Raw genomic sequence first — 25,601 nt, 5'->3', positions numbered from 1 at the left:
AGTCAGCAAAAACAAGACCAGGAGCTGACTGTGGCTCAGACCATGAACTCCTTATTGCCAAATTCAGACTTAAATTGAAGAAAGTAGGGAAAACCACTAGACCATTCAGTTATGACCTAAATCAAATCCCTTATGATTATACAGTGGAAGTGAGAAATAGATTTAAGGGACTAGATCTGATAGACAGAGTGCCTGATGAACTATGGACTGAGGTTCATGACATTGTACAGGAGACAGGGATCAAGACCATCCCCATGGAAAAGAAGTGCAAAAAAGCAAAATGGCTGTCTGGGGAGGCCTTACAAATAGCTGTGAAAAGAAGAGAAGCAAAAAGCAAAGGAGAAAAGGAAAGATACAAGCATCTGAATGCAGAGTTCCAAAGAATAGCAAGAAGAGATAAGAAAGCCTTCCTCAGCAGTCAACGCAAAGAAATAGAGGAAAACAACAGAAAGGGAAAGACTAGAGATCTCTTCAAGAAAATTAGAGATACCAAGGGAACATTTCATGCAAAGATGGGCTCAACAAAGGACAGAAATGGTATGGACCTAACAGAAGCAGAAGATATTAGGAAGAAGTGGCAAGAATACACAGGAGAACTGTACAAAAAAGATCTTCACAACCCAGATAATCACAATGATATGATCACTCACCTAGAGCCAGGCATCCTGGAATGTGAGGTAAAGTGGGCTTTAGGAAGCATCACTATGAACAAAGCTAGTGGAGGTGATGGAATTCCAGTTGAACTATTTTATCCTAAAAGATGATGCTGTGAAAGTGCTGCACTCAGTATGTGAGCAAATTTGGAAAACTCAGCAGTGGCCACAGGACTGAAAAAGGTCAGTTTTCATTCCAATCCTAAAGAAAGGCAATGCCAAAGAATGCTCAAACTACTGCACAATTACACTCATCTCACACGCTAGTAAAGTAATGCTCAAAATTCTCCAAGCCAGGCTTCAGCAATATGTGAACCATGAAATTCCAGATGTTCAAGCTGGTTTTAGAAAAGGCAGAGGAACCAGAGATCAAATTGCCAACATCTGCTGGATCATCGAAAAAGCAAGAGAGTTCCAGAAAAACATCTATTTCTGCTTTATTAGCTATGCCAAAGCATTTGACTGTGTGGATCACAATAAACTGTGGAAAATTCTGAAAGAGATGGGAATACCAGACCACCTGACCTGGCTTTTGAGAAACCTATATGCAGGTCAGGAAGCAACAGTTAGAACTGGACATGGATGAAAAGACTGGTTCCAAATAGGAAAAGGAGTATGTCAAGGCTGTGTATTGTCACCCTGCTCATTTAACTTATAGGCAGAGTACATCATGAGAAACGCTGGGCTGGAAGAAGCACAAGCTAGAATCAAGACTGCCGGGAGAAATATCAATAACCTCAGATATGCAGATGACACCACCCTTACGGCAAAAAGTGAAGAGAAACTCAAAAGCCTCTTGATGAAAGTGAAAGAGGAGAGTGAAAAAGTTGGCTTAAAGCTCAACATTCTGAAAATGAAGATCATGGCATACCGTCCCATCACTTCATGGGAAATAGATGGGAAACAGTGGAAACAGTGTCAGACTTTATTTTGCGGGCTCCAAAATCACTGCAGATGGTGATTGCAGCCATGAAATTAAAAGACGCTTACTCCTTGGAAGGAAAGTTATGACCAACCTAGATAGCATATTCAAAAGCAGAGACATTACTTTGCCAACAAAGGTCCATCTAGTCAAGGCTATGGGTTTTCCATGAGTTTGGGTAAACTCTGGGAATTGGTGATGGACAGGGAGGCCTGGTGTGCTGTGGTTCATGGGGTTGAAGAGTCGGACATGACTGAGCGACTGAACTGAAGCGAATTGATGGTTTTTCCCGTAGTCATGTATGGATGTGAGAGTTGGACTATAAAGAAAGCTGAGCGCCAAAGAACTGATGCTTTTGAACTGTGGTGTTGGAGAAGACTCTTGAGAGTCCCCTGGGCTGCAAGGAGATCCAACCAGTCCATCCTAAAGGAGATCAGTCCTGGGTGTTCATTGGAAGGACTGATGTTCAAGCTGAGACTCCAATATTTTGGCCACCTGATGCGAAGAGCTGAAGAGCTTTTCATTTGAAAAGACCCTGATGCTGGGAAAGATTGAGGGCAGGAGGAGAAGGGGAAGACAGAGGACGAGATGGTTGGATGGCATCACTGACTCAATGGACATGAGTTGGGTGAAATCTAGGAGTTGGTGATGGACAGGGAGGCCTGGCGTGTCGTTGTTCATGGGGTCAGAAAGAGTCAGACACGACTGAGCGACTGAACTGAACTGAACTGATGACTGACTAATATTCCATTGTACATATATACCACCCCTTCTGTATCCATTCCTCTGTTGATGGACATTTAGGTTGTTCGATGTTCTGGCTATTGTAAACAATAAATGTTGGCGAGGGTGTGGAGAAAAGGGAACCCTCCTTGTTGACGGGAATGGAAACTGGTACAGCTACGATAGAGAACAGTATGGAAGTTCCTTATAAAGCTTATAAAAGAGCTACCATATGATCCAGCAATTCGTACTCCTGGGTGTATACCCTGAGACAACCAGAATCAAAAAGACACATGCATCCCAGTACTCACTGCAGCACTAATTAAAATAGCCAGAACATGGAAGCAACCCATTTTCTTTTTATTTAGTCACTCTGCTGCATTTAGTACAGGTACACTGCCTTTTTGAAGTATATTCTTCCCTTGGCTCTCTTGAGCCATGTACTTCTGATTTTCTGCTACCCCTCTGGTTGCCCCTTCTCATTTTCCTCTTCTGGATTCTTTTCTAATACACTATTTATATAGATCAATACCTCTGAATGACCCTTTTCTATAGTCTGTCAATTCTAGGATTTCTAAACCAACACCTCCTGCCTAGACTTGTCTTCTGAGCTCCGTATATGTCTACTTGCATATTCAAGAATCCAATAGATAAACAAACTGAACGTGTGAGTGTAGGAGTCATCACTTTCCCCAACAAACCTACTCTTCCTCCAATGTCCCCAGTCTCTATAAGGAAATACCATCTACCCAACTGCTCAAGCTAGAAAGCTATAGTCTTGGCTACTCACCCTCTCTTACACACAGACAATCAATCACTAGTCCTGTAATTCTATGTCTTGGATCACTCACTCTCAAATCTGTCTATTTCTTTTTATCTAGTGCTGCCAAGCAAGATGTAGGCCAAGCCATCATCATCCCTTGCCTGGACTTTTGTATCAGCCCCCTGCCTCTATCCAGCAGCCTCCTTGTACTCACTTTAGCTCTCCATGCTATTTGCTTGTTTAGGCACAAACAGGACGGTGCATTCCCTCAGTTTAAAGTCTGTCAATGATCTCCTACATCCTTGGAATTTACTACAAATTGCTTAAGATAGCTCATAAGACTTTGCATAATCTGGATTGTGCTGTCTCTTTCACCTCAGCCTCATATCATTTTCCTTTCTTTTCTGGAACCCGTCTCAATGATCTGCTCTCAATCCCTTGAACATGCCAAGATTTTCTCACTTTTGGACCTTCACACTTTCCCTCTGCTTAAGCAGCTCTTCTCCATTCTCTTTGTCTGGCTCTCACTCATCCTTCAAGCCTCAGATTAATAACACTTCCTCAGGGCAGTTGACCCTAGCCCCCAGATTACGTCAGCTCACTCTGTTGCGTGTTTTCTTAACCTTTTGAACTTCTGCTTGGCAGCACTTTGCTTGTGATTCTTCTAATAAGTTAGTAGAGTATCTGTTTCATGTCCGCTTTCCCCACCAGAGTATTAGCTCCGGTACAACAGACCCTGCTTATTTTATTCATCATCATAGATAAGCATGTAGTTAGATACTGAGTATTTCTGGACTGGCTGACAGCTGGGGGGCCCAAGTAGCACTGGTCTTGGGCACAGACTAGACTTGCCTGAGGCTATAACCCCCACCCTTTCCTCTCTTAAAGGAAGTTATAAGGACCAGAGGAAATAAAAGTACTGGGTGACTTCATGCACTGTCTAGTACAATATGAAAGAGTATTCATCACAATTTTACTCATTAGAGTGAAAAATTAAAAAAAAAGCCAATAGCCCCTAAATGTCCAGCAATATGGGAATGGCTTCATACATTAACCAGTGGTTTAAAATAACTGCCTAATATATCTAAGCCTTGTTTTTCAAATAGAACCTCACATAGGACCCCAACGTAAGATGCATTAAAATTTGGCTATTCTGGTGAACATGGGAGGGGGCAGAGCTTCATCTTTTCGGCCTCCCCAGCTTTCCCTTTCTCTCACCTCCTCCACTCTTCATCCTTTCTCTTACAGGTCTTGAAGGTGTTCCAGTTCCTGGCTCTATTCTCTCTTTTCAAGTCAGGACATAATTTTCTGGGTTTCCATGAGACACTCCCAAATACTTTGTTGTGTCGTTGTTATGCTGACTCAAGTTGGTTTTCTGTTACTTGTAATTTTCAAAAACAAAAACATCTTAATACTGTTGCAGCTTGAAATTCATTTATGTAATGGAAAGAGAACTGCATTTGGAGTCAGAAAACTGTTTTTAAATCAATGTTCTGACTTCAGGCAAATAATCATTTTCAACTCAGTTTTCTCATCTGCGAACGGAGCTGAACTTTTGCAAGTATTAAAAAAACAATGTTAAAAAAATGTTAATATATTAAAAAGATCAGTATTAAGCAGGCTTTCAACAAATGCTTAACAAATAAGATTAAAGTCTTGTTAGAGGTCCCTCCTACCCACTATAACTTGAAGGAGCATATTTAGTGCAGCCAAAGTTAGCAAGGCTGCCATCTTGTGGTAATTTACTGACGCACTGAATAGCGTCACGACACATTTGAAGTAAAACGTTCATGGTCACATCTCTTTCTTTTTAAAAAAAAAAATTCTTTGGCAGCACCACGCAGCATGTGGAATCTTAGTTCCCTGACCAGGGATGGAACCTACAACCCCTGCATTGGAAGCACAGAGTCATAATCACTGGACTACCCGGGAAGTCCCATATCTCTTTTTCTGACTGACTCTCCTGCTTCCTTCTTTCTCTTATAAGCCTCCATGTGATTGTATTTGGCCTACACGAATAACCCAGGATCACCTCCCCATCTCAAGATCCTTAATTTAATCACATCTTCAAAATCCTTTTTGCCATGTAAGGTAGCATATTCACAGATTCCAAAGATTTGAACGTGAACATCTTTGGAGAGTCATTATCCCACATATCACAGTGCATTTTTCTTCAGTATAACATTGGTAGCTTAAAACTGGCCATGATAGGAGTATTTACAATACAGAAATTGGCAAATGCTACAAATCAGGTATTTCCCCAGGGGAGCACATACTGCTAAAGTCTTACTGCATACCTCTGGTCCTGATGGTTTATTGAGGTGAAGAGCCATTAGAATTAGGATATAATCCAGAGGATTCCTAGGGCACCTCCCAGTTCTGCCATGTTTAATGCAAAAAATTGTGGGAATTTTATATAGGCAGGAGCACCAAGGTCTTCAATCCCTTAAGAAAAAAGTTTTGGGTGACCTACAGAAAATCAGTTATGGCTCCATCTAGAGGCTATATGATTAAGTTAAAGTTAATGCAGTATATGTGGAAGTGATATCTACCATTTATGGATCAGGACTTTTCCTTCATGCCCTACCTCTTTTTCCATCACTATGATCCTGATGAACGTAGGTGTTGGTTGAAAACAAAGAGAATATGGAATGTGTAGTGAATACGTGAAATCAAAATGATCAACTAAGGCCTTGTGATCAGTTCCAGAAAGATTGTGTCATGTCAGCTCAATAGGTATGCGTGTGGGCAGGCTAAGTTGCTTCTGTCGTATCTGACTCTTTGTGACCCTATGAACTGTAGCCCGGAAGGCTCCTTTGTCCCTGGGATCCTTTAGGCAAGAATACTGGAGTGGGTTGCCATGCCCTCCTCCAGGGGATCTTCCCGACCCAGGGATCAAACCCACGTCTCTCATGTCTCCTGCATTGGCAGGCAGATTCTTTACCACTTGTGCCCCTTGGTAAACTCTCAGTTAAACTGCATCTAATTTTCTTCTCCCCATCTTCCAATAGATATAGGGTGTGGCTTGTTGTGGTGGTTGCTCTTTGAAGTTCAATTCATAGGCTGATATACATTGATGAAGGGTCACTGTGGAAATGGAGGAAGATGAATATTATTCCAAAATCCTGGACTTGGAGCTGGATGAAGTAATTGATGAGACTTGGATCGATTCCTTTGCGGGGTGGGGGGTAGTAGGAGGATAAGTATAGTGATGACAATTTGGTTATAAAAGGGAGGGTTGTTTTAGTTAGGAGTTTTGGTTTGTTTTATTTATTAAAGTGTTAATATAGAAAGAAGAAGATATATTGCTCTTGGGCCATCCAGGGTTTATTATCATGACATCTATCACTTATTGGGCACTCAGCATCGGCCTGCGCTTCATATATCTGGGCAATACTATCAAGAAAGTGCACCTTTTATCATCAAAGCTGACAGAGCTCACTGTCCTTGTATAGCTGACCCAGCCAACTCCATTCCCTTTACTTTGAGTTCCCTGAGACGAGTGATTTGGGGAAAGGAGAAAAGCCATTAAAAGTTCATTAATGAATGGGTTCCTACTGTGGACAGCTGGAGCTCAGTCCCTCTGGGGACCCTCAAAAACACTGAAACACACACCTGAAAATGTCCCTCCAAGGGACAAGGAAGCTGCAATATTTGTTGACTGTTGGTTCTGGCTCTGAGACAGAAAGTAGATTAGGCTTTGTGGAGTTCTTTAGGAAATTCTAGCTTTCAAGTCTCAGAAGCTGCAACTTCCCTTTTCTCTTTACTTACACATGATGTGATGGCTTGGGCTACAGCAACGAACTTGCAACTTTAAAAGTAAGTCAAACTGAATCACAGAGCTATCAGCTTGGACATTGGCGAGCCAGTAAAAGTGCCCACTGACATTATTCTTGCGAGCAAAACATACTTTAAAAAAATGTTACCCTAGTCAATTTCTCTCTTATCTGCAGCCAAAAGCATTCATATTCCTGACTTATCTAGTCTTGCAGGCAAGGGCACATAGGCCCAGACTTTGAATCAAAAGTTAGTGATATAAAGGAAATTTACTGGTGGTCCAGTGTTTAGGACTTGGCACTTTCATGGCCTGAGCTCATTCCCTGATTGGAGAACTAAGATCCCACAAGCTTCAAGGTGAAGTTAAAAAAAAAAAGTTAGTGATATAAAGAAGCAGACGCTTGGGACGTTCCTGGTGGTCCAGTGGTTAAGAATCCACCTGCCAATGCAGGGGACACGAGTTCAATCCCTGGTCTTGGAAGATCCCACAAGCCTCGGAGCAACTAAGCCAGTGAGCCACAACTACTGAGCCCACATGCTCTAAAACCCATGCTCGGCAACAGGAGAAGCCACGACTATGAGAAGCCTATGCACCGCGACTAGAGAAAAGCATGTGTGCAACAACGAAGACCCAGTGCAGCCAAAAATAAAATACTAAATAACAATTGTTAAAAAGCAGATGCTCTTTGATGATGGGTCAGTAGTGGCAGAGCTTCTAATGGCACCATCCAGAATGTTGACCCTTCAGATCTTATTTTGCCTCCTAGTTACCTTTACCAGGGACAGAGACAATAGACTTTCAGAATCCAATAATAATGATTACTACTCATTGAATATTTAGTGAGCCAAATGTTTTTATAAGTTTTTTTCTAATTGCCATATCGATGATCCAAGATGAATTTTAACATATATGTTAAAAATTTTTTGGCTGCAGCATGTGGGATCTTAGATGAATTTTAACATACATATATATTTAAAAATTTTTTTGGCTGCAGCATGTGGGATCTTAGATTCCTGACCAGAGACCAAACCTACACCCCCTGAAGTAGAAGCACAAAGTCTTAATCACTGGGCCAACAGGGAAGTTCCTGGATTTTAATATCTTTTCCTGAGGTTAACTGCCTTGACCAAGATGACACGTTAAGTGGCAGTGTTGTGGTTCAGGTTCAGATGAGCGCGGTGCCAAAGCCAGATCTTAACCACTGTATTATCATACCTCCAATATCTCTTTTGCCAACTTGTAATGTTTGGACTTGAGAGCTTAACTCAGGCACTCTGTCCTAGGAGGAGAAGAAAGATGGGCTCACATAGATTGTCGTCTGTCAGCCCCTTCTGGCAGGGGGATACAGGATCTGCCCAAACACAGACAGGCTCTGGGCCAGGCAGCACAGATGCAGACACTCCTCTGAGCCAGGCTGGGAAACACTCCAGATGAACCAGCAGACTCTGTGTCTGAAACTCTGAGTGATAAGGAAGAATCTTGTGTGGCATCCTCTGAGACAAAGCGATCCTGCAGGTTTAGAATTTTGCTGAAATCCAGGCAAAATAAGTGGCAAAATACATGAAGAGGGGGCACATGTGAGAATCAATCAACTCTCTGCTGACAATTCTTGCATGAGAAATAACTGCACTCCTTTCTTCCTTTCTCTTCCCAGGCTAGATTTTGAAGCTCTGAGGCTGAAACCCCCCAAATCCAGTCTTCCACTCACCTCCTATTTACCCATCTCCAAGTCTCAGAGCCACCTTGACCCCTCTCACCCTTTCGTTTAGTCACATTCTCCATAAATATCTATTGAGTATCAATTTTGTGCCAGAGAAGCAAGGACTCTAACCTCAAGGTACTTAACAAGATACTAAAAGATAATCACACAAATAATTATTTAATTAAGACTGTGCTATCTGCCAAGAAGCAAAAGTAATATTCAATAGGAGTGGACCCCTGGGGAACTAGATCTAGTCTGAAGGTTCCTGTTCATCCTCTTTCCTCCTGTCTGCCTCCTCTTCACTGACCGCTTTGTACAAATGCTGTCTCCTGCACTGTCTTCTTTGTTGCATCCCCATGCTAAAGCCTTGATTCAGACCTCACTACATCTTTATAGCTGTTTTCTAACAGGTCTCCCTGCCTCTTTTTTCACTCACTCAAGCCCATGCTCTACACCAGAGAGTTGTATTTCTAAAATGCAATCTAACCTGCTCTGTCTCGCTTTCAGATTAGGGTTTCGCATCTCCTGCCTGGTACAACTTACTCAACCTTTTTTTTCAGGCTTATCTCCTATCCTTCTCCTCCAGGAAACTCTCACCTCATCCAGGCACAGATTCCCATCTCCCCTACTGTTTATTCATACTTGCCCTGCAATGAATTCATCTCAGCCCAGGGGAAGATTATTCTGAATTCAAGGGGCTCACTGAACATGGGCTTGATGAGAGTCCAGCATGGATGAGGCACTGAGCACTAGGCAATGAACAAGATCAGTGAGGAGGAAAAGCTGGAACCAGTAGTCAGCGCATCTTCTGATAATATCCCCCAGTGGTGATGTTGGTATCCACAATACATTGCGAAAGGTCCATGAGAGCAGTGAGAGGGCCTGACTTGTCTACTGCTGCACTCCTAGTTGTGCCTGGTACAAAGTAGTGTGGAGCTTAGCACAGAACCCAGTAATTTTTTTCAGTGTATAAATAAATGAAAAAAATAAAAGTCACAGATTTAAAAAAATTCTTAAACAGTCTTGCACTGGAGTCACAAGTGCCTATGCTCAGACTCCTTGAAAGATTAGAAGTTCCTGAAGGGCAGGCATGGTGTACACTCTTTACAAAGAATCACTTTACCAAATGGTTTTACATGGGTTACTGGTTCTGTTTCTCATTACAACCACATAAATTACTATCCTCAGTTTATATTTGGGGAAGATTTGTTCCTTATTTTCTTCATTCTCCTTTATATTTCCTCCTTTCTCTCCCCTTCCTTTAGGATGTATGTATGGTTTAAGCATTTCCTGTCTCTAATCCAGAGAGACTTCAGTTCAGTTCAGTTCAGTTGCTCAGTTGTGTCTGACTCTTTGCGACCCCATGAATCACAGCACGCCAGGCCTCCCTGTCCATCACCAACTCCCGGAGTTCCACTAAGACTCACGTCCATCAAGTCAGTGATGCCATCCATCTCATCCTCTGTTGTCCCCTTCTCCTCCTGCCCCGGATCCCTCCCAGCATCAGTCTTTTCCAATGAGTCAACTCTTCGCATGAGGTGGCCAAAATACTGGAGTTTCAGCTCTAGCATCTTTCCTTCCAAAGAAATCCCAGGGCTGATCTCCTTCAGAATGGACTGGTTGGATTTCCTTGCAGTCCAAGGGACTCTCAAGAGTCTTCTCCAACACCACAGTTCAAAAGCATCATTTCTTCGGCGCTCAGACTTCTTCACAGTCCAACTCTCACATCCATACATGACCACTGGAAAAACCATAGCCTTGACTAGACGGACCTTTGTTGGCAAAGTAATGTCTCTGCTTTTGAATATGCTATCTAGGTTGGTCATAACTTTCCTTCCAAGGAGTAAGCGTCTTTTAATTTCATGGCTGCAGTCACCATCTGCAGTGATTTTGGAGCCCCAAAAAACAAAGTCTGACACTGTTTCCACTGTTTCCCCATCTATTTCCCATGAATTGATGGGACCAGATGCCATGATCTTAGTTTTCTGAATGTTGAGCTTTAAGCCAACTTTTTCACTTTCCACTTTCACTTTCATCAGAGGCTTTTGAGTTCCTCTTCACTTTCTGCCATAAGGGTGGTGTCATCTGCATATCTGAGGTTATTGATATTTCTCCTGGCAATCTTGATTCCAGCTTGTGTTTCTTCCAGCCCAGCATTTCTCATGATGTACTCTGCACAGAAGTTAAATGAGCAGGGTGACAATACACAGCCTTGACATACTCCTTTTCCTATTTGGAACCAGTCTGTTGTTCTATGTCCAGTTCTAACTGATGCTTCCTGACCTGCATATAGGTTTCTCAAGAGGCAGGTCAGGTGGTCTGGTATTCCCATCTCTTTCAGAATTTTCCAGTTTATTGTGATCCACACAGTCAAAGGCCTTGGCATAGTCAGTAAAGCAGAAATAGATGTTTTTCTGGAACTCTCTTGCTTTTTTCATGATCCAGCAGATGTTGGCAATTTGATCTGTGGTTCCTCTGCATTTTCTAAAACCAGCTTGAACATCTGGAAGTTCACAGTTCACATATTGCTGAAGCCTGGCTTGGAGAATTTTGAGCATTACTTTACTAGCGTGTGAGATGAGTGCAATTGTGCGGTAGTTTGAGCATTCTTTGGCATTGCCTTTCTTTGGGATTGGAATGAAAACTGACCTTTTCCAGTCCTGTGGCCACTGCTGAGTTTTCCAGATTTGCTGCCATATTGAGTGCAGCACTTTGTTCGTAGTGATGCTTTCTAAGGCCCACTTGACTTCACATTCCAGGATGTCTGGTTCTAGGTGAGTGATCACACCATTGTGATTATCTTGGTCTTGAAGATATTTTTGTACAGTTCTTCTGTGTATTCTTGCCACCTCTTCTTAATATCTTCTGCTTCTGTTAGGTCCATACCATTTCTGTCCTTTATGGAGCCCATCTTTGCATGTAATATTCCCTTGGTATCTCTAATTTTCTTGAAGAGATCTCTAGTCTTTCCCATTCTATTGTTTTCCTCTATTTCTTTGCATTGATCACCGAGGAAGGCTTTCTTATCTCTTCTTGCTATTCTTTGGAACTCTGCATTCAGATGCTTGTATCTTTCCTTTTCTCCTTTGCTTTTCGCTTCTCTTCTTTTCACAGCTATTTGTAAGGCCTCCCCAGACAGTCATTTTGCTTTTTTGCATTTCTTTTCTATGGGGATGGTCTTTTTTTTTTATTTTTTTTTTTATGGGGATGGTCTTGATCCCTGTCTCCTATACAATGTCACGAACCTCAGTCCATAGTTCATCAGGCACTCTGTCTATCAGATCTAGGCCCTTAAATCTATTTCTCACTTCCACTGTATAATCATAAGGGATTTGATTTAGGTCATACCTGAATGGTCTAGCAGTTTTCCTATTTTCTTCAATTTAAGTCTGAATTTGGCAATAAGGAGTTCATGGTCTGAGCCACAGTCAGCTCCTGGTCTTGTTTTTGCTCCATCTTTGGCTGCAAAGAATATAATTAATCTGATTTCGGTGTTGGCCATCTGGTGATGTCCATGTGTAGAGTCTTCTCTTGTATTGTTGGAAGAGGGTGTTTGCTATGACCAGTGCATTTTCTTGGCAAAACTCTATCAGTCTTTGCCCTGCTTCATTCTGTATTCCAAGGCCAAATTTGCCTGTTACTCCAGGTGTTTCTTGACTTCCTACTTTTGCATCCAGTCCCCTGTAATGAAAAGGACATCTTTTTTGGGTGTTAGTTCTAAAAGGTCTTGTAGGTCTTCATAGAACCGTTCAACTTCAGCTTCTTCAGCGTTACTGGTTGGGGCATAGACTTGGATTACTGTGATATTGAATGGTTTGCCTTGGAAATGAACAGAGATCATTCTGTTATTTTTGAGACTGCATCCAAGTACTGCATTTCGGACTCTTGTTGACCATGATGGCTACTCCATTTCTTCTAAGGGATTCCTGCCCGAAGTAGTAGACATAATGGTCATCTGAGTTAAATTCACCCGTTCCAGTCCATTTCAGTTCGCTGATTACTAGAATGTCGACGTTCACCCTTGCCATCTCTTGTATGACCACTTTCAATTTGCCTTGATTCATGGACCTGACATTCCAGGTTCCTATGCAATATTGCTATTTACAGCATCGGACCTTGCTTCTATCACCAGTCACATCCACAACTGGGTGTTTTTGCTTTGGCTGCATCCCTTCATTCTTTCTGGAGTTATTTCTCCACTGATCTCCAGTAGCATATTGGGCACCTACTGACCTGGGGAGTTTCTCTTTCAGTATCCTATCATTTTGCTTTTCATACTGCTCATGGGGTTCTCAAGGCAAGAATACTGAAGTGGTTTGCCATTCCCTTCTCCAGTGGACCACATTCTGTCAGACCTCTCCACCATCACCCGCCCGTCTTGGGTGGCCCCACAGGCATGGCTTAGTTTCATTGAGTTAGACAAGGCTGTGGTCCTAGTGTGATTAGATTGACTAGTTTTCTGTGAGTATGGTTTCAGTGAGTCTGCCCTCTGATGCCCTCTTGCAACACTTACCTCTTGCAACACCTACCGTTGCAAGAGACTTAGAATGGCTAAATGTAGAGCTGATTACAATGAAGGCCAGGCAGGCTACTTGCCTTGGGCTACCCACACAGGCTGGTTTCCCTGTTGACTCACATGGTAAACAATCTGCCTGCAACGTGGGAAACCTGGGTTCCAATCCTGGGTCAGGAAGATCCCCTGGAGGAGGGTGTGGCAACACACTCCAGTATTCTTGCCTGGAGCATCCCATGGACAGAGAAGCCTGGCAGGCTAGAGTCCAGAGGGTCTCAAAGAGTCTGAAGCAACTTAGCATGCATACGTGCACACATGAGCACACACATACACACTCACACACACACACGAAGCACTCAAATATAATCTTTTGATGTTCAGTTCGGTTCAGTCGCTCAGTCATGTTCGACTCTTTGTGACCCCATGTACTGCAGCATGCCAGGCCTCCCTGTCCATCACCAACTTCCAGAGTTTACTCAAACTCATGTCTATTGAATCCGTGATGCCATCCAACCATCTCATTCTCTGTCGTTCCCTTCTCCTTCCGCTTTCAATCATTCCCAGCATCAGGGTCTTTTCAAATGAGTCAGTTCTTCGAATCAGGTGGCCAAAGTATTGGAGTTTCAGTTTCAGCATCAGTCCTTCCAATGAATATTCAAGACTGATTTCCTTGAGGATGGACTGGTTGGATCTCCTTGCAGTCCAAGGGACTCTCAAGAGTCTCCTCAAACACCACAGTTCAAAAGCATCAATTCTTCAGTGCTCAGCTTTCTTTATGGTTCAACTCTCACATTCATACATGACTACTGGAAAAACCAAAGCTTTGGCTAGACGGACCTTTGTTGGCAAAGTAATGTCTCTGCTTTTAAATATACTATCTACGTTGGTCATAACTTTTTTTCCAAGGAGCAAGTGTCTTTTAATTTCACAGCTGCAGTCATTGTCTGTGGTGATTTTGGAGCCCCCCCAAAATAAAGTCTGTCACTGTTTCCACTGTTTCTCCATCTATTTGCCATGAAGCGATGGGACCAGATTCCATGATCTTGGCTTTCTGAATGTTGAGTTTCAAGCCAGGTTTTTCACTCTCCTCTTTCACTTTCATCAAGAGGCTCTTTAGTTCTTCTTCACTTTCTGCCATAAGGGTGGTGTCATCTGCATATCTGCGGTTATTGATATTTCTCCTAGCAATCTCGATTCCAGCTTGTGCTTATTCCAGCCCAGTATTTCTCATGATGTACTCTGCATAGAAGTTAAATAAGCAGGGTGACAATATATAGCTTTGATATATTCCTTTCCCGATTTGGAACCAGTGTGTTGTTCCATGTCCAGTTCTAACTGTTGCTTCCTGACCCGCATACAGATTTCTTAGGAGGCTGTTCAGGAGTTCTGGTATTCCCATCTCTTTAAGAATTTTCCACAGTTTGTGGTGATCCATACAGTCAAAGGCCTTGGCATAGTCAGTAAAGCAGAAATAGATGTTTTTCTGGAACTCTCTTGCTTTTTCGATGATCCAGCACATGTTGGCAATTTGATCTCTGGTTCCTCTACCTTTTCTAAATCCAGCTTGAACATCTGGAAGTTCACAGTTCACGGACTGTTGAAGCCTGGCTTGGAGAATTTTGAGCATTACTTTGCTAGCCTGTGAGATGCGTGCAGTTGTGTGGTAGTTTGAGCATTCTTTGGCATTGCCTTTCTTTGGGATTGGAATGAAAACTGACCTTTTCCAGTCCTGTGGCCACTGATGAGTTTTCCAACTTTTGATGTTATGTCTGAATAAAATTTATGTGTGAGACACTGTTCTTGTTAAATGTCATTATTTAAAATATACTCCAATTTTTGTTCCATATTTTGTCACGTGATTTTTTTCTGTTAACTATTCCGGGAGTCATAAAACTGAGAAGAGCCCCAAGTTTAGAGAACTTAGGTAACCTGACCAAATTCTGACCCCTGGCAAAGCACCTAAGCCATAGCTGGAACCCCAGATGTCTTCCCACCAGGGCTATCACTGCCTCCAAATTGCAGTAGATGATTCCAGTATGGTCTGTGACAGGGGTTACGTTCTGGGGTTTAGTCACATAAATGTGTTTCCTCTAAAATTCCGATACTTTGTGAACTTGGCAAATAATTCAGCATCCTCGCTTGAAAACTGGAGGCCATAATGGTACCTACTGCGGAGAGTTCCTATTCGAGTTAAGTGAAAATGAGCTTGAAGCTTTCAGCAGAGGCCTGGCATGTACTCAGCGCGCAGTAAATGGTAGTCGTTATTATAAGAATTGTATTTGTTGAATGAGTGACTCTGGCATATAACGCTTGCATTGAACTTGACACTTGGAGCTGTCAGAGGCGTTGAACTGAAGGGGTGGCATCTTGCCAATTTTTTTCTGGAAATAAAATCTTTGTGGGAGGATAATCACTGGTTGGAAAGCGTGAGCCTTGAGAGAACAAAGCTCAGATCCCAGGCCCAAGGAGCACGGAAGCGAAGTCTTCCTTGCGCTTAGCGGCCACCTTGCTGAACCTCCCCCGGACTGAGTGGCAGCCGGCTGGAAACGCCCAGCCGGGGCAAAGATGCCTCAGAAGCCAGGTTTTAGCAGAGTGAAGCAAGATCTCTTCTAATTCTGCTCATCTTTTTTTCCCCTCTCGATTATCTTATTTTCGGGGACCACACCCTGAGTGCGGGGAAGAAGGACTCCTAAACCGCGGGGCGGAGGCTTCCGCGCGGCCCCAGACCTGACCATCTATGGTCACAGAGCGCACCGAACTAACAGGAAGTGGGTTGCGCTTCCACCTTCCCAGCCCCGGCGAGAGCTAGCAAGGCAGCGGCGGCGGGTACGCCCAGAAATCCTGGGCTATGCCTGAGCGCCCCTGCCGACCCCTCCCCACACCCAGCCTACGCAGGTCCTCTCGAGACACTGCCCAGAGTAATGGCCTCCTAACATCACAAACGGGGAAACCGAGGTATCCACGCCCAGAGGGAGGCGGAGCTTAGCTTGGTCTACTACTGTTGGAGGGCGTGGTCTAGCCTTCCGTCGCTCCCGCCTCGGGGGCGGGGCTCTTTTACCAAGCTAGAGGGGAATTCTTACTCCCGGGCGTGGCGGGTAAGGGGCGGAGTCACTAGCCGGGCGGCCAGACTTCCTCCCGGGTCCCTCCACTGGGCCGGCGTTTTAGCCGGCCCTTCATTTCCGGTGGGGGTGCCGCGCCCAGTGAGGGCCCGGAAGTGGGTCGCGCGAAGGTTGCTGGGCGGTTCTTGCCGGAAGTGGAGAGAGGCTGATCACAGTCCAGAGGTGAGACAGAAGTCTGAGGTGAGTGTGCGCGGTGGGGAGTGACTGGGGTCCACTCCTCGGCCCACTGGCCTTTGACGTTATTAATGGCCTTTCTGGCCTAGGTGCGTGCGGTGAGCCCTCCTGAGGGGGCCGGCGCTGTGGGGCTCTTACGCCGACCCCGGATCCTGGGCGCGGTCTCTTGAGGTGGGGCCGGGGTGACCAACTGAGCCGGGCTCTCCTGTGGAGGCCCTCCCTCCGCTGGACCTAGCGGTTCTGGAGGTCAGTCTCAACGGAGGCCTGATTCCTAAGGAGCTCTCACTGAAAGAAACCTCCGAGACCTTAGAGTCTTCACTAGTCCTGGTCTCGCCCCCATTGCTTGGATGGGTAAACTGATTCCCGAAGAGACGAGGCTTGTCTTACTGCGAAACAATCGGAAACAATCTTTAACGGGGAAACAATCGGAATCTAGACCTCAGTTCCTTAGTTTACCAGCCCCAGATCCTTCCCCCGTTCATTTCCCAGGAACCTTTCTGTACCTTGGGGTGGTCTTCCGGTAGGTGTCTCTCAGGCAGTTGCAGGTTTAAAGGCTACCCGCTGCGTGGAACTTTTATTTAAAAATACAGCATGTTTGGAATGCCTGGGGAGTTGTTTTTTTTTTTTTTTTTAAAGAGTGGAGCAGGTCTTTGTGTTTGCAATTTGAGAGCCTCCCCTTTCTCTTAGTCTGTAGTTCTTATCTTGAAAACCCAAGTTAACTTTGTTGAAGGTATCTCATACTTCTGGTCATAAAATCTGTTGGCTCAGGTTTGGTCTGGCTCCACTGCAAAGCCCCGGTAGCCATAGGTGCTTTATTTACTTTGTTTGAGCCTCATTTTTTCTCATCTTTTAAGTGAAGATCTCTGCTCACCTCACAGGATTAAATTCTGTGTAACAAATTATGTTCATTCTTTGTTAGGCACTCTGCCATATCCAGGGGTTGCAGAAACAAAATAAGGTAGACCCTGCCCTTATGGATCTGACATTGGTCACAGGGAATTTAACAAATATTATAAATGTGATGCCTGTTAGGAAAGAACAGGGTACTATGGCAGTATGTAACAAGGGGCTCAGGAAAATCGCTTCTGCAGAAGCAGGGTTTAAGATGAGTTTCAAACAACGAAGAGCTCGATGAAGACAGGATGAGAAACTTAAAGCAGAGGTTAGTATCAGAACTGTCAGTTGAAGCTCTTTATAGGGATCCCTGTTCAAGTGATAAACGGGGTGGGGAGCCCAGCACGTTTATCATTTGCTAGTCATTTATTGAATATGTGTGAGGCACGTATGAAATGAGACGCTTGGCCCTGGTGACCAAGAATACAGTAGTTCTCTTGGAATGGAGGAGGAAGCAGACAAGTAAATCGAGGGTAGCTTACAGTGTTGAGGTGCGATGTGTGAGCACAGGACTACCTGAGCCAGGTTTCCAGGCTTTGGGGAGGAAGTGGGAGAGTAAGTCTTGCAGGATTTATTTAGCCATATGGTGAATCTGAAAAAAGAATTTCCAGCCAAAGAGTCCAATGCAAGAAATGGAGACTGGGTGTTGAAAGACCAAGACTGGAGTTCAGTAAAGCTCAGAGAAGTGGAGGAGGTGGGCAGTGGTGGGATCAAATATGAAGGCCCTTGTAAACCCTGCTAAGGAATTTGGAGCTTACCCTGAATGCTGTGGGGAGGCTTTGAACACTCTTAAGTAGGAAAATGATATGGTCAGATTGATGTTTTATTAATAATTTGCCTCTGGAGGGGGGAGGGGAAGGACCTTAATGGGGAAGTAGACGGGTGTTCGCAAGGTTGAACAATGGCTTGAACTAAGACAGTGAGAATGGAAAGAAGAGGAGGGATCAAATTTGAGCAATATGAAAAAGATGGAATCCATAGATTTGGAGGCTGATTACTTATGGAAATGAAAAAATAGAGCCTAGGACAATTGTCTGATTTTCTGGTTTAGGGAAGTGGTAGTACTATTTACCAAGATAGGTACTCAGTGAAGAAGGTTAACTGGAGAGGTGATATGGAAAGAAAATAAATTTTGGACATATTTAGTTTGAGGTGTTTGCAGCACATCTAGGCAAAGGTGTCTAATAAGGTATCCCGGCTAGAAGAAACAGCACGAACAAAGATTTGGAGGCAGGAGAGGGTTTATATTGTTCAGTGAAATACTGGGGTCTTGGGTTTGTAGGGGAAGATAAAACCAGAAAGAAAAGGTAGGTGCTCCCAGGTTGTCAGGGGCTTTTGATGCCTTGTTTGAATGCATTTGGATTTATTCTGTGGTTGCCGTTTTGCTTATTGTTTTGAGTTACTGCTGTTCAGTATAAAGAAATTACAGTTGAATTTTCTTCCCCCTTCCCCAGAAATACTTCATCAGATGTTTTGGAGGAGTTTAAATAAAGTGGTAGTAGTGAAAGTACTTTGTCAAGTACAACCTGTCATACAAATCAAAAGTGGTAGTATTGCTAAGCTTCAGTGTGTGTATTTTTGATTTGCAGAGGTTAGCTGTTTAGTTTGTAAAATGTTTCCAGCCTGAAGGATTGAAGCCTTTTTTTCATCCCTTTTCTTCCTTATACATACCTTTGTTTAGTTGCAGTTATTTTTCAACTAGGAACTGAGCCTTTAAAAAGTGACTTCCTTCTTTCAGTTTTCTGTGAGGCGTGATGAATCAAAGATGCATTTTACTTAAGCAAATGCAGTGTCATTGGAAACTGAACCTTCTGGTTTGAAATTTAATCCTGAGATTTGAAATCTGAGGATCATCAAGCCATATCTTAGGCAGTCCTACTGATTATTTCTTTGCCTTACCCTCATCAGTTTATTTTCTATTAAGCTGGCTTTCATATCGATACTTAAGCTTTTCAACCAAACCAGACTGCTTTTTTGAAAAGAACCATTTTCATCTTGTTACCCCTTCACTGGCTTCATTTTCCCAGAAAATCAAGTCTAAACTCTTTTGTCCAATTTACAGAGTTCTCCAGAGTCAGATCCTTAATTTAGTTTTCATTGGGTGGTACAGATTGACATTCTGATTTAGAGAGTTCCAAACTATTAGCATTTTATTTGTACCTTTTGCACTTACTTTTGCTCATGATTACATTAGAACAGAGTTTCTCAACCTCAGCATAATTCACATTTTGGGCCAAATAATTCTTCATTTTGCAGGGTTGTGCTGTGCATTGTAGGATTTCAGCAGTATCCCTGGCCTCTACCTATAAGATGCTAGGGGCAGTCCTTCATCTGTGATAACCAAAAATGTCTTCAGATATTGCCAGATGTCTCCCGCATGGAGAATAGTGCATGAGAAAATATCTTAGCTCTGATTGTGTGGTGTCTTATCTTCAATTCAGTTCTCTGAGAGCAGGCTTCATTGCCGTGATTAACACAGTGTATGGCACATGATAAGCGCAGTGTACTTTGCAAGAAATGGGTCATGGGTTTCGTTGAAGTGTCAAGAATTGTTTATTCAAGGAATTTCTGGGTGGGCTTTGAAGGACTGGCTGTTTTGTGGTTTTTTTCCCCTCAGAGAATGTGATCTTAATGAAGAAAGCCATTGTTAAGGCACTCACTAGAAATGAGATTTGTATTAGTTGACAGCACAAGTCAGCCGATTTATATTTCTCCTATATTGGAGGTATATAAATTCCTCTTTTCTTTGCCTGCACTTAGGCAGCTTTCTTTAGCAAACAGGGATTCTCATTTTATTTATTTATTTTTGGTTGTGCTGGATCTTCACTGCTGCGCACAGGCTTTCTCTAGTTGCGGCGACTGGGGGTTACTCTTGGTTGCAGTGCATGGGCTTCTCGTTGAAGTGGCTTCTCTTGTTGCGGAGCATGGGCTCTAGGTGCATGGGCTTCAGCAGTTGTAATACTCAGACTCAGTAGTTGTGGGCTCTAGAGCTCAGACTCAGTAGTTGTGTCGAATGGGCTTAGTTGCTCTGAGGCATGTGGAATCTTCCTGGACCAAGGATGGAGCCAGTGTCCCCTGTATTGGCAGGTAGATTCTTATCCTCTGTATTATCTTCTGGATTCTTATCCACCAGGAAGGTGCCTATCATTTAGTTTAAATTGCATGCAGTTTATGGTTTTGTTATTCAACATTTATTTTGACTGATAAAATTGTTATATAGTTGACCCTCGTACAACATGGATTTTCAAGGGTTCAGTTACACGGAAGGATATGGAGGGCTGGCTGTAAAGTTATTTGTGGAGTTCCTGCTGCACTGAGGGCCTGTGCTCATACCTCCAAGTAGTTCAAGGGTCGACTGTAGTTTCATGACCGTAAAGTTAATGCAGCTCTAGCATTCACCGTGGAACTATTTGTTCTTGATATGCCATCACGTAAACATAATAAAAACTATCAAAGCTCTAAAAATACTCCTCAGCTACAATGCAGCTTTGTTTGCCTTATATTACCAGACCTGTTGTGTCACATTTTTCCATTCCACTGCCAAACATAGTTGAAATGTTTAAAGAGTGAGCTTTGTTGTTGTTGTCTTTTTCCCTCCAGGGGTCAGTAAAATTCCTGTACTTAAGTTAATTATAGAGGTACAGTCACAGATCTTTTCATATGTGTAGCTGTAGCTGAATCATGGCTAGGGACAAATGACATCCTTGAATCTATCTTTATGCATGAGAATGGGAAATGCTGTTCTGTTTAAAGCAACTACCAACTGAAATCAACCAATGTGGTTTTTCCTTATATAATGTAAAAGATGCCTACTGAGTGTTTTTATGCTGTTAGTCTTCATAATATGAATGAATGTTCATTGAATATAAGAGAGAAGGTAACCCATGACCACACAAAGTTATCTCTTTGCCCCAAAGCATTGAAACAGCTAGTTCTTAAATCTGACTTCAGCTTGTACAGTTACTAACTTTACTCACTCCTGGAGCTTTAGATAGAGGACATGTTTATTGAGGGAACAGGAGACAAGTGCTGATATTAGGCAGAATTCTTTCCCTCCCTAGAAGACAGACCTTTCTTGCTGGGGTGGCAGTGACTTGGGCACTAAATGTCATTGGTTTCATCAGAGAAACCAAATGCTTGGGGAAGAACATTGGCTCCTGATTTGGGTTAGATTTAGATAGCATCTTTACTGGGGTGAAGTGCTGTCTGTTCTTTGGTTTCTGGGTTACAAGCCAACTTGTAAGTATCCTGTTAGCATGTGTAGGTTTTGCTCTGTAACATGTTAGAGCCTAGTGATGAGAATTTCTATATTGTTAGGAGTAGAACTAAACTAATGCCTTATGGTTTAGCAGTAGCTTAGAAGAGATATCCAAGTGGAACTGTTTTGTTGTCTTTTGTTTAAAAGAAATTATATAACTTTTTTTTTTTTTTAAAGTTTGGAAAACAGAAGGGGAAATTGTGCAAAAATCCATTGCTCTAACTTGGCAAATATTGTAAATCTTGTGTTCTTTTCAAGTCTTTTTCCACAGTGCATGTAGCTATTTCCCTGTAATTAGAAGTCTAAGCTAACACTGCAGTGAACATCTTCATGCCTGTCACTTTTCCCACATTAGTATTACTTTCTTAGGATAACATCCTGGGAACAGAATTCCAAAGTAAAGGCCAGCAGAAGCATTTTGAAGCAGATCGGGTGGGCTACAATAATATACAGGGTGACTTGTATAGTTGCTTTATTTTCATTTCTACTTAAGGGTATGACCTACAGGAACAACTACCAGACAAAGCAGAAAACATTTGATCATAGCAGCTTTTTGTAAGTAGAAATTCATTCCACTGCCTTAATTGCCTAGTGAAAAGAGGCAAGAACTGCAGGAGTAACCTGGTTCCATTTACTTCTGAATGACAGGTAGAAGGAATTGGGTTGTTTGAATTGTTAGAATGAGGAGAATATGGAGCAGCTTTGGCAGGAGTCACTGACCATTTCTGATTTCACTTAGTTTCAAACCACAAAAGAAGTTGCTGGAGAATCAAGCTCCTCGTTTCTTTTTGTTCTGCATAATATCCCTCCAAAAGCCTATGCATTCTCATTACTTAATGATGTTTCCTTGCTGATGACTTGTAAACTTTGATCTCCAGCCTTGATCTTTCCCCAAGCTTATTTCTAACTATTTATTGGATATTCCTACTTGGAAACTTCATCTTCTGTTCAAACTGTGTATCCAAGATTGATCTCATGTTCTTGCCTTAGTTAGAACATGCCAGAAACGTGTTTTTGCCTATAGCATCATCATTCTCTTACTCCCCTGAATTTGCCACTGTGGAGTCATCTTTGACTTCCTTCTCTGAATGCTACTATACTCAGCAGTACCAGACAGTTAATACTTGTTCTGTGTTTAATGCTCACTTGGTTTGTGTGACCTCAGAGGGCAGAACCAAGATCAGTGGGTGGAAGTTACAGGGAGACTGGTTTTGCCTCCATATAAGGAAGAACTTTTAAATACTTTGAGCTGTGCAAATGGAATAGGCTGCCTCCAGAAGTCTTGAGTTCTCCAACTGAGGGTGTTTGAACAGAGGCTACCTGACTAATTGCTGAGGATGTTGAAAGATTTGTTCTTGCATCTGATTATGCTTTCTAGACTCTTTCCCGATCCTGAGAGCCAGTGATTCGGTGAAAGACAGCTTTGTCATTCCTGCTAGACTCCCTCAGAACAGAAAAACTATTTTACTGTTAATTCAGGTGCTGGTCACTTAGTGCCCTAAAAGTGATTTTTTTTTCCCTTTGCAATATCAAAAATGTTGTTTTGCAGTAGCACTTTTATTTTGCAGCTAGTTGAATAGCTTTCAACCTAACCTAAATCCTAATATCGTCCTTCTTTCCCCCTAAAACTGATTCTCTCAGTACTTGTAAAAATTTTGCTTTCATCATATTACTCCTTCATTCAACATCCTTGAAAGGCTTCACATTTATCACAGCACGAAATTCAAATGCTGCCTGGCCCTCAGTGCCCTCCATAACTAGCCCACCTTGCTTATCCCCATAATACTCTGTAGACTGTCCGCTCACACTCTGTACTGAGCCTCCTTGGTCTCGATTTGCTTTTCATTGCTCTAGAATGTCTTCTCTTTTTTCTTTTAGTTTTTCTGCCCCACTTCTCTCCTGAAACCCCTGAGACTAACTCTAGTCCTCATTGATTTCTTCTGAACTCCAAGCATATAGTCATTTATACTCTAATTTAGGACCATACAACATCTTACAAAGAAAAAGCTCCAGTGTATTGGTTGATACTTTAACTTTTCCCAATCCAAATGAAATTAATCTCTTAACAGAACTTTAAAACACATAGTCTTCAGTATTTATTCCATTGGCATTTGTGTTGTCCTTCTCAATAAGAATGAAAGCTTCTAGATGGCAGAGACCGTGGGTCTGCCATTTCTTCAGTAGCTGTGACAGTCTGAGCACTTTCATGTTATGAGCATCTCCTATGTGCCAGGTTTTCTAGATGCTGGAAATTTGGGGGTGGGGGTGCAGTTAGGGGAGCAGAGGCAGGGAGAATGAAGAAATTTCCCATGCTTCTGGAGCCTATATTCTAGTACGTGGTAGGCAGTGATAACATTTTACCTTTGAACTGCATTTTAAGGCTCCCAAAGAGACTGTGCTTAGTCGCTCAGTTGTGTCTGACTCTTTGTGACTGTAACCTGCCTGGCTCCTCTGTCCATGGGGATTCTCCAGGCAAGAATACTGGAGTGGGTTGCCATGCCCTCCTCCCCAGGGGTCTTCCTAACTCAGGGATCAAACCCAGATCTCCTGCATTACAGGTGGATTCTTTACAGTTTGAGCCACCAGGGAATCCCATGAATACTGAAGTGGGTAGCCTATCCCTTCTCCAGGGGATCTTCCCCACCTAGGAATCAAACTGGGGTCGCCTACATAGCAGGCGGATTCTTTACTACCAGCTGAGCTACTTATCTATAAAACCAACTCATTGGATCCTTACATCTCCATGTGCTAGGTGCATGCATGCTAAGTCACTTCAGTTGCATCTGACTGTGTGACCATATGGACTGAAGCCTGCCAGGTTCCTCTGTCCATGGGATTCTCCAGGCAAGGATATTGGAGTGGGTTGCCATTTCCTTCAACCCAGGGGCTGAATCCGTATCTCTTAGGTCTCCTGCATAGGCAGGGTTGCTGTTCACCACTGGCCCCATCTGGCAAGCCCCAGGTGTGCTAGGTGATGATCCATTAAATGACTGTCCTGAAGTTTCACAGCTAATACATGACAGAGTCGGGACTCAAACCTTGGTCTCCTGAATCCTAGTTTTATTAAGACTTGAGTAATTAAGACTGCCTCGCCTTCTGAGGGTTTTATGATGAACACATAAATAGTTGGGAATCTGTATATTCATTTATGGACACTTACATACAGTTGTTGGCTATTGGCAACCAAAAATGGCAGGGAACAAGATTAGATTCTGTATTGGGAAAAATCTTATTGTAAATATTTACCTTCCAAATATGTGTCATCTCTACTGAAGGTGAAAAAAATATTGGCCTCCATGGAGGAAATTGAAGGCTGCTAATAATGTGACTCAGGATACCATAAAGAGACCTTGAAGCCACAGTGCTGTGCTCAGCAAACAGCTGGGGCTGGATGCTGTGATGAACCCGTTAGTCCCTTAAGCGCTTGAAAGCCATGTAGAGTGGTGGGAAGAGCCTGAGAATTTGTGTTCTCCCCACTCTAACTTCTGTCAGTTTCTTTCCTCTAAAGATGGGGATCAGTATCTTTGTAACATACATCATAGAATTACTAGACAAAGAAGCGGTAGTTTGATGATGAAAAGCACAACTATAACGGACTTTTGTTTTTTTTTTCTTTATAAATTTTTGTTTTGTTGGCTGCACCTTGGGGTGTGCAGGATCTTAGTTCCCCGACCGAGGATTGAACCTGTGCCCCTTGCATTGGGATTGTGGAGTCCTAACCACTGGACTGTCAGGGAAGTCGAGGAATTTTGTTTTTAATTGATAGTATATCATCTAATAAAGTTATCTTCCTTAAGGTATTTGGTTTGACAATCTCCATATCAGTGTAATTTGTGCCCAAGAAGGCTGTGTTTATTTGAAAGACAATGTTTGTTAGATCCTACAATTGGGGGGAAAAATTTTTTTTCAGAAAGGGGGAAAAACACCCCACACGTCTCCTCAGACTTGACACAGAGAGGAGACAGCCAGGCTTGTGTTGAGGGGAGAGAGGGTAAAGGCCCTTATTATTATCATTTTTTTCAAGGACCTATATTAACCTATTGTGTTTAGTGCCTACCACATTTATAATACTGGAATTACAAAGGCAAGACATGGTCTCTTC

The 25,601-nt window shown here is 42.9% G+C and overlaps 1 protein-coding gene across 5 annotated transcripts in view; it reads left to right on the top strand.

The window, feature by feature from the left end:
- Positions 1-16,074: 16,074 nt before the first annotated feature.
- The window catches only part of CAP1 (cyclase associated actin cytoskeleton regulatory protein 1), a 28,880-nt gene continuing 19,353 nt past the window's right edge, over positions 16,075-25,601 (top strand). The window contains exon 1 of one of the 5 annotated variants that reach the window (XM_061412381.1): positions 16,075-16,335. The gene's annotated coding sequence lies outside the window, so the exon portion shown is untranslated. Of the gene's footprint in view, positions 16,354-25,601 lie in introns of all 5 variants that reach the window. The other 4 variants (XM_061412382.1, XM_061412384.1, XM_061412380.1 and 1 more) reach the window with 4 other exon arrangements.

Source organism: Bos javanicus, chromosome 3 (assembly GCF_032452875.1).
Source record: "Bos javanicus breed banteng chromosome 3, ARS-OSU_banteng_1.0, whole genome shotgun sequence".
Lineage (NCBI taxonomy): Eukaryota > Metazoa > Chordata > Mammalia > Artiodactyla > Bovidae > Bos > Bos javanicus.
Note: the sequence above shows the minus strand (reverse complement) of the source record. Positions and strands in the feature narration are given on the sequence as shown.